The following is a 9532-nucleotide window of genomic DNA, read 5'->3' on the forward strand; positions in this document are numbered from 1 at the left end:
GCTGTTGGATACTGGGTAGAAACCTATGAAAAACTCTGAAGGTGCGATCTTGCTGCAGCCCATAAATGTAACCATATAGGAGTCCAATTACTACAATTAATGTGAGGGTCTCATAAGAAACTATAGTTATAACTCCGAAATTACAGTTGTGGATTTGTTGTGTTGAAGGGGCTTCATTGGTGTTTATATAAGTGAAATCACACAGTTAATGACTTCAGAGGATGAAAGTAGTTTTCCTTTCTAAAATAAACAACATTGCTAAGAGAAACAGAATAAGTGAGGGTGACTGTGTTTTGTTGACCTCTCTGAAACTCCATTATCAGTAGGAATAAAGTTTTCAGGTGTTGATTAAACTGCATAGTGAAATAACAGTTCCTTCTGGATATGCGGCAATTACCTAGATGTTCATAATCTCAGTTATGGTGTTGACACAAGAAGCAAACCCTAAATCAATATCTGTGCCAAGTCCTCAATCCTTTGCCCCACCTGCAAAGACATTTGTGTGGTTCAAAGGACTACACCCACTGACCCATAGCAGTATTTAAATAATAAGCTAACTGCAGTTTTTGCTCTCCTAATTGTGACAGCTAGCATCTGTTGCCAATGCCATTCCTTCAGCAATGTGGACAAAGCAGGATGTTGAAGCAAAATCTAAATTAATTACTCGATGAGGTTCCTAGTGCCACAGCATTCTAGCAGTTGCAAATAGTCCTTGTCCTTTTAGGCTCTGAGTCTGTTTTGACACTAAAAGTGTGAATCTTAAAAACTACAGGGCAGGTGTTTTAATGATTGCATTTTTGCTTTTGCAATGTAGGTCCTTCTTAGACAGCGAGTGGCAGACACATATTTACATTCCAAGCACAGAGTTTGCTTAGGCTTATGAGTGCTCTTTGGCCCCATTCTTCCTTGGTGAGGGCTTAACTAACTGAGTTGTGATTCACCAGTGTTCTCAGAGGTGCCATCTTGATAAGCTCTTGTGTGTATTTGTCTTCTTATCTGCAGACAAGAAAAAGGCAAGCAAATTCCAGCCTTTTAAGAAGTTTTTTGGTAGAAGAAAAAAACAGGATGCTACGGTAGACCATGAGGACACCAAGCTGAAGTCAAGCAATTCCTTTGGAAATGTCTGTAATGGCACACTGTCTTCTGATGATGAGACAAACCATGGTCTGAGGTAATGAAATTCATGCTTTTGGCTGATGCTGTAACTTCCATCTTGTGCACTTCTAGAAGAATATCTGTGGATGCAGTGAATGTTCTTATTTCAGTCAAGTACAATGGTCGGCATTTTATCACAAGATTCTAAGTTGGGGGAGTATGTGATGTTGAGACACTTCTCATAAACATATAGATCTTTTTCCTCGAGAAGATGATATGACGTTTGAAGTTGGTGAATTAAGGGCTGTCACTTCTGCATTCTGCTTTGTTAACAATCTTAGGCCATCATGCTAAATCCTTATTTTGATAAGGTATTTGACGATATCACCCCCCACCCGCCCCAAAAGACAAATAGTTACCAAACCACTTTACAAAAGATGAAATTGGAGATGGCTTCTTGGTGGCTTCTTGCATGTAGTGATGGTTATTTAGAACTTGCACAAGGAATACGTAATGATGGACAAGTCAAGTCTCCTCTTCCTGTCTTGATTTGAAATGGGCCTAGGTAATACAATTTATTCCCCATCTCCACAGTGGGAAAATAAATTTGTGCTTTTTCAAGCAGGTATTGACATTCAGCCAGTTGCCCTCCCATCTAGTAAAGGTGGCAGGGGTTACAGGCAGAGCTGAAGGGAGTGCATCTGCCCCAGTGCTAACCCTTCCCCAACCTTGGTTCCCCCGGATGTGCTGGACTGCAACTCCCATAATTCCCAATTGACCACAGTGGCTGGGAATGAGGAAACTTGCAGCCCAACGCAACTGAAGGTCACCAGGCTGATGAAGGATGTCATACATGCTATGCCTGTGGAGTAACTCTTCTCTCTTCTCATCTAAATACACAGCTTTAGTTATTATATTATTTGACATTCACATGCTTTTGTTTATTTAACACATTTTGGATCTCACCCTTCCCCAAAGAGTTCAGGTTAGCATCAGTAGGGTTCCGTAGCATTCAGAGGTTATCTCTTTTCATACTCACAGTCACCCTCTGAGAAGGTGGAAAGAGAAAAGCCACCAAGCAAGACTTATGGCTGAACTCAAGTGAGACTCATGGGGATTTGACTCCAAATCCACCCAACATAGAATTAACATGTGAACCACTCTTCCACACAAGTTTTGGGATCTCTGCCATACTCCAGGGCTACATGGGCTCCTGAGTTGCACCTGAAAATGCCAAAGAGCATAACCACTAGAAAAGCTTTCTGTCCTTCTCTTTCCCGTTCTCATTTTGTTAAAGATGGCATTTCTGGAAGACGCAGTGAGAGTGTTTCAGTCTGCATATTTGTGCTTCTTTTTCCAAAGGATTTATATCTCCTTCCACAAAAGTCATGGCTGCTTTATATTATGGCATACAGAAATTTATTCCTGCTTATGCAATTGTGATGCCCTACTGTACATGTAAAGGCAGCACTGCAATAGATACTTGGCTGCTGATGGTTTTGTTTCAACTATGGTAGGAAGTAATTCACTGGTTAGGCCAGGGGTCAGCAACCCGCGGCTCCGGAGCCGCATGTGGCTCTTGAACCCCTCTGCTGCGGCTCCGTCGCTCAAAACACGCGCCTGCACAGCCGCTGATCTGCTTGAAGCTCCACTCAGGAATGCAGCGGAAGGCAGCGCTAGCTAGTTAAGTAAATCAGCTAGTTAAGTAAATCGCTACATTCCTCTGCTAAACAAGCTTCCTGCAGGCTCTCATGTTAGACGAATGCTGCTGAAAAGATTCTCTTTGTCCCAATGCAATCTCCTTCATCTGAACGTTAAAAGCTGCGCTTGGGACCTGTCACAATTCACAGCACTTGCCTGTTTATCTGCGGACCTGCGCTGATTTACTGAGCTCCCCCCCACCCCCACCCCAGGCCAACTATGGATAAATCGAAGAAAAGTTTCTGAAGAAAACCAAACATTTAATGATACATGGGTAGATTCATTTGCTTTTACTGCTGACCAACTTATGGGGTTTGCTGTTTAATGCATGCAGCCCTTTAGCACTGACTTTGACTCTTCAGGAAGCTGTTCTCCTATTCAAAATATATGGAAGGAGTCCTACTAGTTTATAATGTAAGTTTAAAAATAACAGTTTTTAGTGACTGAACAAGAGCTGCAGCTAAATCATAATGAAGATATACATAGCATTAAGGTAAAAAAACGATATATGCAGTGTCATCTTCATTTTAGATGTCAAAAGGGTTTTGCAGCTCCTGGTGTTTTCTTTTGTGTGGGAAACAGGTCCAAATGACTCTTTGAGTGTTAAAGGTTGCCGACCCCTGGGCTAGGTCAAGGCAATTAGTGCTGAAAGCAGCAGTTCTACTGGCAAATATCCCCTTAAGATCAGCAGGGGAGGCCTTGCTCCGGAAACCCTCTTTGAAGGAAATATGGAGGGTGTCTACCTGAAGGAGGGCCTTCTCCGCAGTGGTGCCCAGACTATGGAATGTGCTTCCCAGAGAGGTCCGCCTGGTGCCGACGTTATACTCCTTCTGGCGCCAGGTAAAGACCTTTATATTTAACCATTATTTTAATAATCAAGGGTTTTAGATATTTCAAGGTTTTTTTCTCTTTCCCCCCTTCCTCACAGTCACATTTTTCATTCTTTTCCTCCCTTTTCTTTTCTCTTAGTTTATGATGTTTATGTTTCATAATATTGTGCTGTTTTATATTGTTTTAATAACTGTGGTTTTAATATTGTAATTTTATATTGTGTAAGCCATTCTGACCACTTGTTGAAAGGATGGGATTAAAACAAAAATAAAAAAATATGAAACTCAAAACTTGCAAGCCTAGAAATCAGAAAAATGAGAGGCACTACTTGATGGTTTCATTCAGAGATCAAGTACGAGCTTTTGAGGCCTTGAACATTTTGAAACCTGCATGTTATATAAAATGAGACTGCTAGATATTGCCAGCCTTCATTTCCAGTTTATTTTACTAAGGGCACAATCCTATGCAAATTTAGACATAAAAAGATCTACAAGCTTTTGTAGGCCTTTTTTTTTTTTTTTGTCAGAACTTGATAGGATTGCAGGCTTACCTTTTCCCCTGTAACTTCTTGCATTGGCTCCTGTGTGATTCTGTTTGCAAATAGTGATTTGGGTGGTGCAAAAAGAGATGAAAACTTAATTAGACCCAGTTGTATGCATTTTAACTCATTTAATGTTCTTCCTCTCACGTGTTCTTCTGCAAGGCAAAATGGAAGAAGGCACCATTTGCTATGCCTCTGTTGTGATTATCTTTGCAAATAAGCTGCTGTTTGTGGTAGCGCAAACTGTTCCTTTTCCCTCCTGAGAAGAATACAAGGAAGAGGATGGGACCTCTACAAGCATTGGAGCCAATGTTATTGATCACTAGTGGAACCGTGATCCTAAATGATGTCCATGCAGCTTTCTTAAGCATTCTGTCTTAATGGCCACACAATGGCTTGAAAACAGTAGAAGCTGAACCATCTAATACGATAAACAGATTTCAAGGTGCATTCATAAAGACAATTCTGCACACACCATCAGGTCTTCCTATAGATAGTCTCATTGTTCAGAGAATCAAGAACAATTGTTTTCACTGTACAGTCCTGTGTTTGAGTTGCTATTGCACCCAGTGAGCAGGATGGGATTGTTCCTAAACTCCTATGTGCTGGGGGAGAAAAAGATTTCAGGGAAAATAATACCAGAAGAGCAATACCCATAAGCTAGTGGAACTCTACCAGCACAAGAGAAATCTGGGCAGAGCCAACAACAGGGTGGTGAGGAGTGTGGATCTGAGACCTGGTTCCACCTCTGTGGGCAGAATGGTGTTATGTCTCCAAAGGGCCTGGTGTGTTGCTAAATACTCTGGCTGAAATCACTATAGGGCCCAGGATGACTGCAACAACCTTCTCCGCTTTTGCTCCCACAGCCATAACGATCTATAGGATTCCACATAACTTTGCAAGTATGCAAGCATAGGGTCCCCTAATTCTGCACCTGAAACTGGAGAATTGGGAGAACCTAAGTGAGAACTGTGAAAGTGATGGTTCAGTTTGTACACAGAGATCACTTTGCAAGGCCAGACATCTTAGATTTTTACAGCTTTGCCTTGGGATGCCAGACAGCAGCATTCAGCAGGAGATTCTGTGCCTACAACAGGGGCTGCAAGTACAAGGAAACTGACACAGGTAAGCAAGCAAAAGAAGCTACTAGAGAGGAACAACAGCATGCCCCAGCAGGATCCTTGTACCTTTTCCGTGATCCCTCACGCCATTCAAAAAAAGAGACGGGTCAGAAACATCCAGGAACACATAAATTTCCCTGCTCAGAAATTTCCCTCTTTTGTTGATTACTAATAGACCCCTGTTCAGGCCTTTATTAGGACTCCTGCCATGGAACTCACACACTGAGCCTGAATTCAGTATCAAGTTTCAAGGGATTTCACAGGGATCTAGACTAAAAGGGCAAGGGAATTCCTCAAATATCCCTAATGAGCCCCAACCCAGTTGTTATAGTTACTACCCAATATGTGTCACCTTTCCAATGTTTCTCTTGTTTGCCCACAGGTAACCAAGCAGCCTTTTGGCATGCACTGGACAAGAATACTTCCAGCCCCAGTGCCACACAGAACACCAGTGACCACCGAAAACCAGCACTTTCTCTTCTGCACTGTAGCCATTTCATTTTAGCAGGATTCCTGTGCCTTTCCAGAGCACAAGAGGGACAATTATCTAACAGGTGCAGCATCACCTGGAATGGAGGTGCCAAACTGAGGACAGCTGCACCTCTGTCGGTCTTGCAAATGCAAGGATGGGCAAGCCATTTCTCTGTTCTGCTGTCAGAACTTACTCTGAAATTAATTCTGTTCAATAAAAGCTGTGGCCATTTCAGTTGTGTCTCTTGTGTGTCATAATGGTTAGCAGACAGAGAAACCCCCTCCAAAGACATGTGTAAAACAGCCATCACAGGGTATTTTACACATTCAGCTACAATTCATCCCATCATGAGAGAGCTGATGACTAGAGTGATGAATAGGTGTGAGTGATTTAGACCGAATTATCTTCAAAGAAATATAGCTGTGTGCAGTTTCTCATGAAATTAGTAGACATTTCAGCCTTTCCCAATCTGGTGCCTTCCAGATCTGTTGGACTAGAATTTCCATCACCCCAGCCAGCTAAGTTAATGAGAAAGATGGGAGCTGTTTTCCAACACACAGAGAGTGCATTAGGTGGGGAAGGCTGCCATAATCAATTGTCTTAATGGAAGAGTACAAAAGTAGTTATTTCGTCCATCAGAATCATCTGCATAGACAATGGTCCACAGCTTGCTGCAGGAGTGTGAAAAATATATGGACTCTTCATTAGAAGGATCTATAAAACCAGAGCTTGTGGGAAGGAATATTCTACCACATTAATCCCCATGTTCAACTTCTAATAAAATGCTAGTGTGAATGCGACCTCAGATGCATGAATCATAATGAACTGAGGAGTCACTCATATGTATCATGGCAACCGTTGTCATAGTATTACCATGCCATTTATGTAGATGGGTTGTTAAGTACACAGCAGGAGCTTGATCCAGGCATAGCTTGCTTCCATATGCTCTGCCAATTTTCAGTTTTCCAACCCCCCACCTCAATCTAATATTATACCCTCAAGATTATCTTATTTTGGAATGGTTATCTGCAGAAAAGGCAGACATAATATGGATTTAAGAACCATGACTTTAGAAACATGACTTTGCAGAATGTTATTCATGATGCTTTGCATTTTCTTGTTTCTCTTTGTGAATGCCTCACTGTGGGAGTGGGAGGCAGCTTTCTGCACTTCCATAAATAAGTGACCACTTGAGCCTTCTGAGAGACAATAATGCCTTCAGAATCATGCAGGAGCACAGATTGTACAGGTTCATCACTAAATTTGGAAATCCCTTGTATCAGTGTGGATGACTATGCGTACCTTATAGAGGTGGACAGAAGGGAAAAGCGACAAGACATATAACAGGGTTGGCCATAAAGAGTAATAAATGGGAAGGATGTTGATTAATGAAATCTGGATGGAATGTATCCATCTGCTTATTGATTGATATAATTTAAGGAAAAGAAAGGAATAGATGGAAAGGAAAGGAAAACAAAGAAGGCAAGTTGCCTTTTCACTGTCGACCTGTTTCCCTCAACTGGGCGCATAACAGCTGCTGTTTTAACCATTACTACTTTGGATCAAAAATCTAACAGGCCCATTGCAGGAGTTTTAGGGCACAGTCCTGTGGTCTCCTGACATTGTCTGAAGAACCACAGGATTGTTCCCATGACAAAGATGGGACTGCCCTGTCTGCTCACAGCCAGTGTGGAAACAGCTGTGCCAGCTGTAACTCCAAAATTGGAAAGTGCCCAAGGAAAGGGCTGAAGAATCATGCCAGGGGGCAGAGAGGGGAAGAATTTGGGGCTGATGGCTTGTACCATCTCCAAGTGGCAGCCCAGCTTCCTTCCTGCCCCATGTGCTTCATCTAGACAGCCACAAACTGGGATATACATTCCACTCTCCAAGAAAGGAGATGCAAAAGACTTCAACTTATAGGATCATTGCACTAATTTCCTGTGTAAGCAAAGTGATGCTCAAGCTGTTGCAGCAGAGAATTTTATGCTGGATGGAACAAGAGATGCCTGAAGTTCAAGGTGGATTCTGAAAAGGAAAAGGCACTTGAGATCATGTTGCAAATATACATTGGCTGGGGGATTTTGCATACCTCAGCTTGATCATCGATTCAAAAGGAGACTGCAGCCAAGAAATTAGAAGGCTGAGACTTGGAAGGGCGGCAAGGAAAGAACTGGAAAAGATAATCATTGTAAGGACATTTCACTGGAGACCAAGTCCAAATCATCCACACTACTGTGTTCCTAATCATTTGTTATAGGTGTGAAAGCTGGACAGTGAAGAAGGCTCACAGGGAGAAAACTGATGTGTTCAAATATGGTACAGGAGGAGAGCTTTGCAAATATTCTGGACTGACAAAGACAAACAAGTGGGTTCCAAAACAAATCAAGCCAGGACTCCCTCTCAAGCAAAAATGACAAAACTGAGACTATCATACTTTTAGCACAGCATGAGAAGGGAAGACTCATTGGAGAAGACAATAATGGTAGGGAAAGTCAAAGACAGAAGAAGAATGGGAAGACAAGTTATGAGATGTATCAGTTCCATAAAGGAAGCCAAAGTCTTGGGTTTATGAGGGATCAGTAGTGCTGTGAAGGACAGGACTTTTTGGTGGGCATACATTCATAGGGCCACCATAAGTCACAGACAGTTTGAAGTTTGTAACAGCAATGACTGGAGCACTTTGGAGGCATAAGGAATGAGGCTGGAGAGGCTTGTGGACGGCTTGTGTCCAGGCCTCCCCAGTCTCCTCCCCGCCTCACCTGCCAGAATGCCCCTTTTTCCCATCTCCAAGATTGAATTTCCAGCCTCGGAGAGGAAGCTGGTGTGGTTTTTTCTGTGCCAGCTGCTAGAGGGAAGTTCTGGGGATAAATCTCTGACTTCTCTCCCTTTTGAGTTTGGAACACTGTATTTTACAAGTAATCTTCTGGTCCCTTGGATGTATGCTCAGTGAGCTTAGGATTGTTCCCTTCCATTGATTTCCAGAGAATTATGCATACTATTAAAACTCTGAAATCAGTGGAATTGCAAGTGTTTAACTTGGGTTGGATTGAGCCCATGAATTGGAAGCCCCCAAAAGTAGTTGACTACAGTAGAAATTGCCAAGCACAACATGATGGTGTTGAGTTCTTCCTGAAATTCCCTAAAATTATGGTAAGAGCCTACAGCATTTTCTAAATAATTTCAAAGCTTTTTAGCCAAATCCAATGAACATGTGTGCTTAAGTCCACTGAAATTAGTCTCTGCCTGGTGCAACTGACTGTTTTAACTTTCATTTATATAAAAGATAAGGTCTTGGTTTGATTTATATTTAGAGAACAATGATCCAGAAAATGTACATTTATTCCCAGTGCTCTCATGAAATATTTGCTAAATTTTCAAAGACGTAAGCCATTCAAACTGCCTTTATATAAAATCATCAACAAGCAATGTTTATCTCTCATCTAACTAGGAATCAGAAAGGATAGGAAATCTTTTCATGTTTCATTGTTCAACTTGTTTGCTCCATAATTTTATGCTAAGGAAATGGAACATTCAGATACATTAGCAAATAATAGTTCCTGGTCAGGCCTTGTCTATTTTGCATGTCATTATTGGTATGAAATATAATCTCCATGCTACTGGCCTTTTCCACATGCACCAAATGGTTCTTGTGGCAGTACAGTGAAAGAAATGTTGTAAAGAGAATATGATTTAAATGTATTACCACCCACCTTGAGACTTCAAAACAAAACAGAATGCAGATTTAAATACTGAATATACTGGCATATAAGA

The sequence above is a fragment of the Varanus komodoensis genome, unplaced genomic scaffold, assembly GCF_004798865.1.
Source record: "Varanus komodoensis strain SLA01 unplaced genomic scaffold, ASM479886v1 scaffold9, whole genome shotgun sequence".
NCBI lineage: Eukaryota > Metazoa > Chordata > Lepidosauria > Squamata > Varanidae > Varanus > Varanus komodoensis.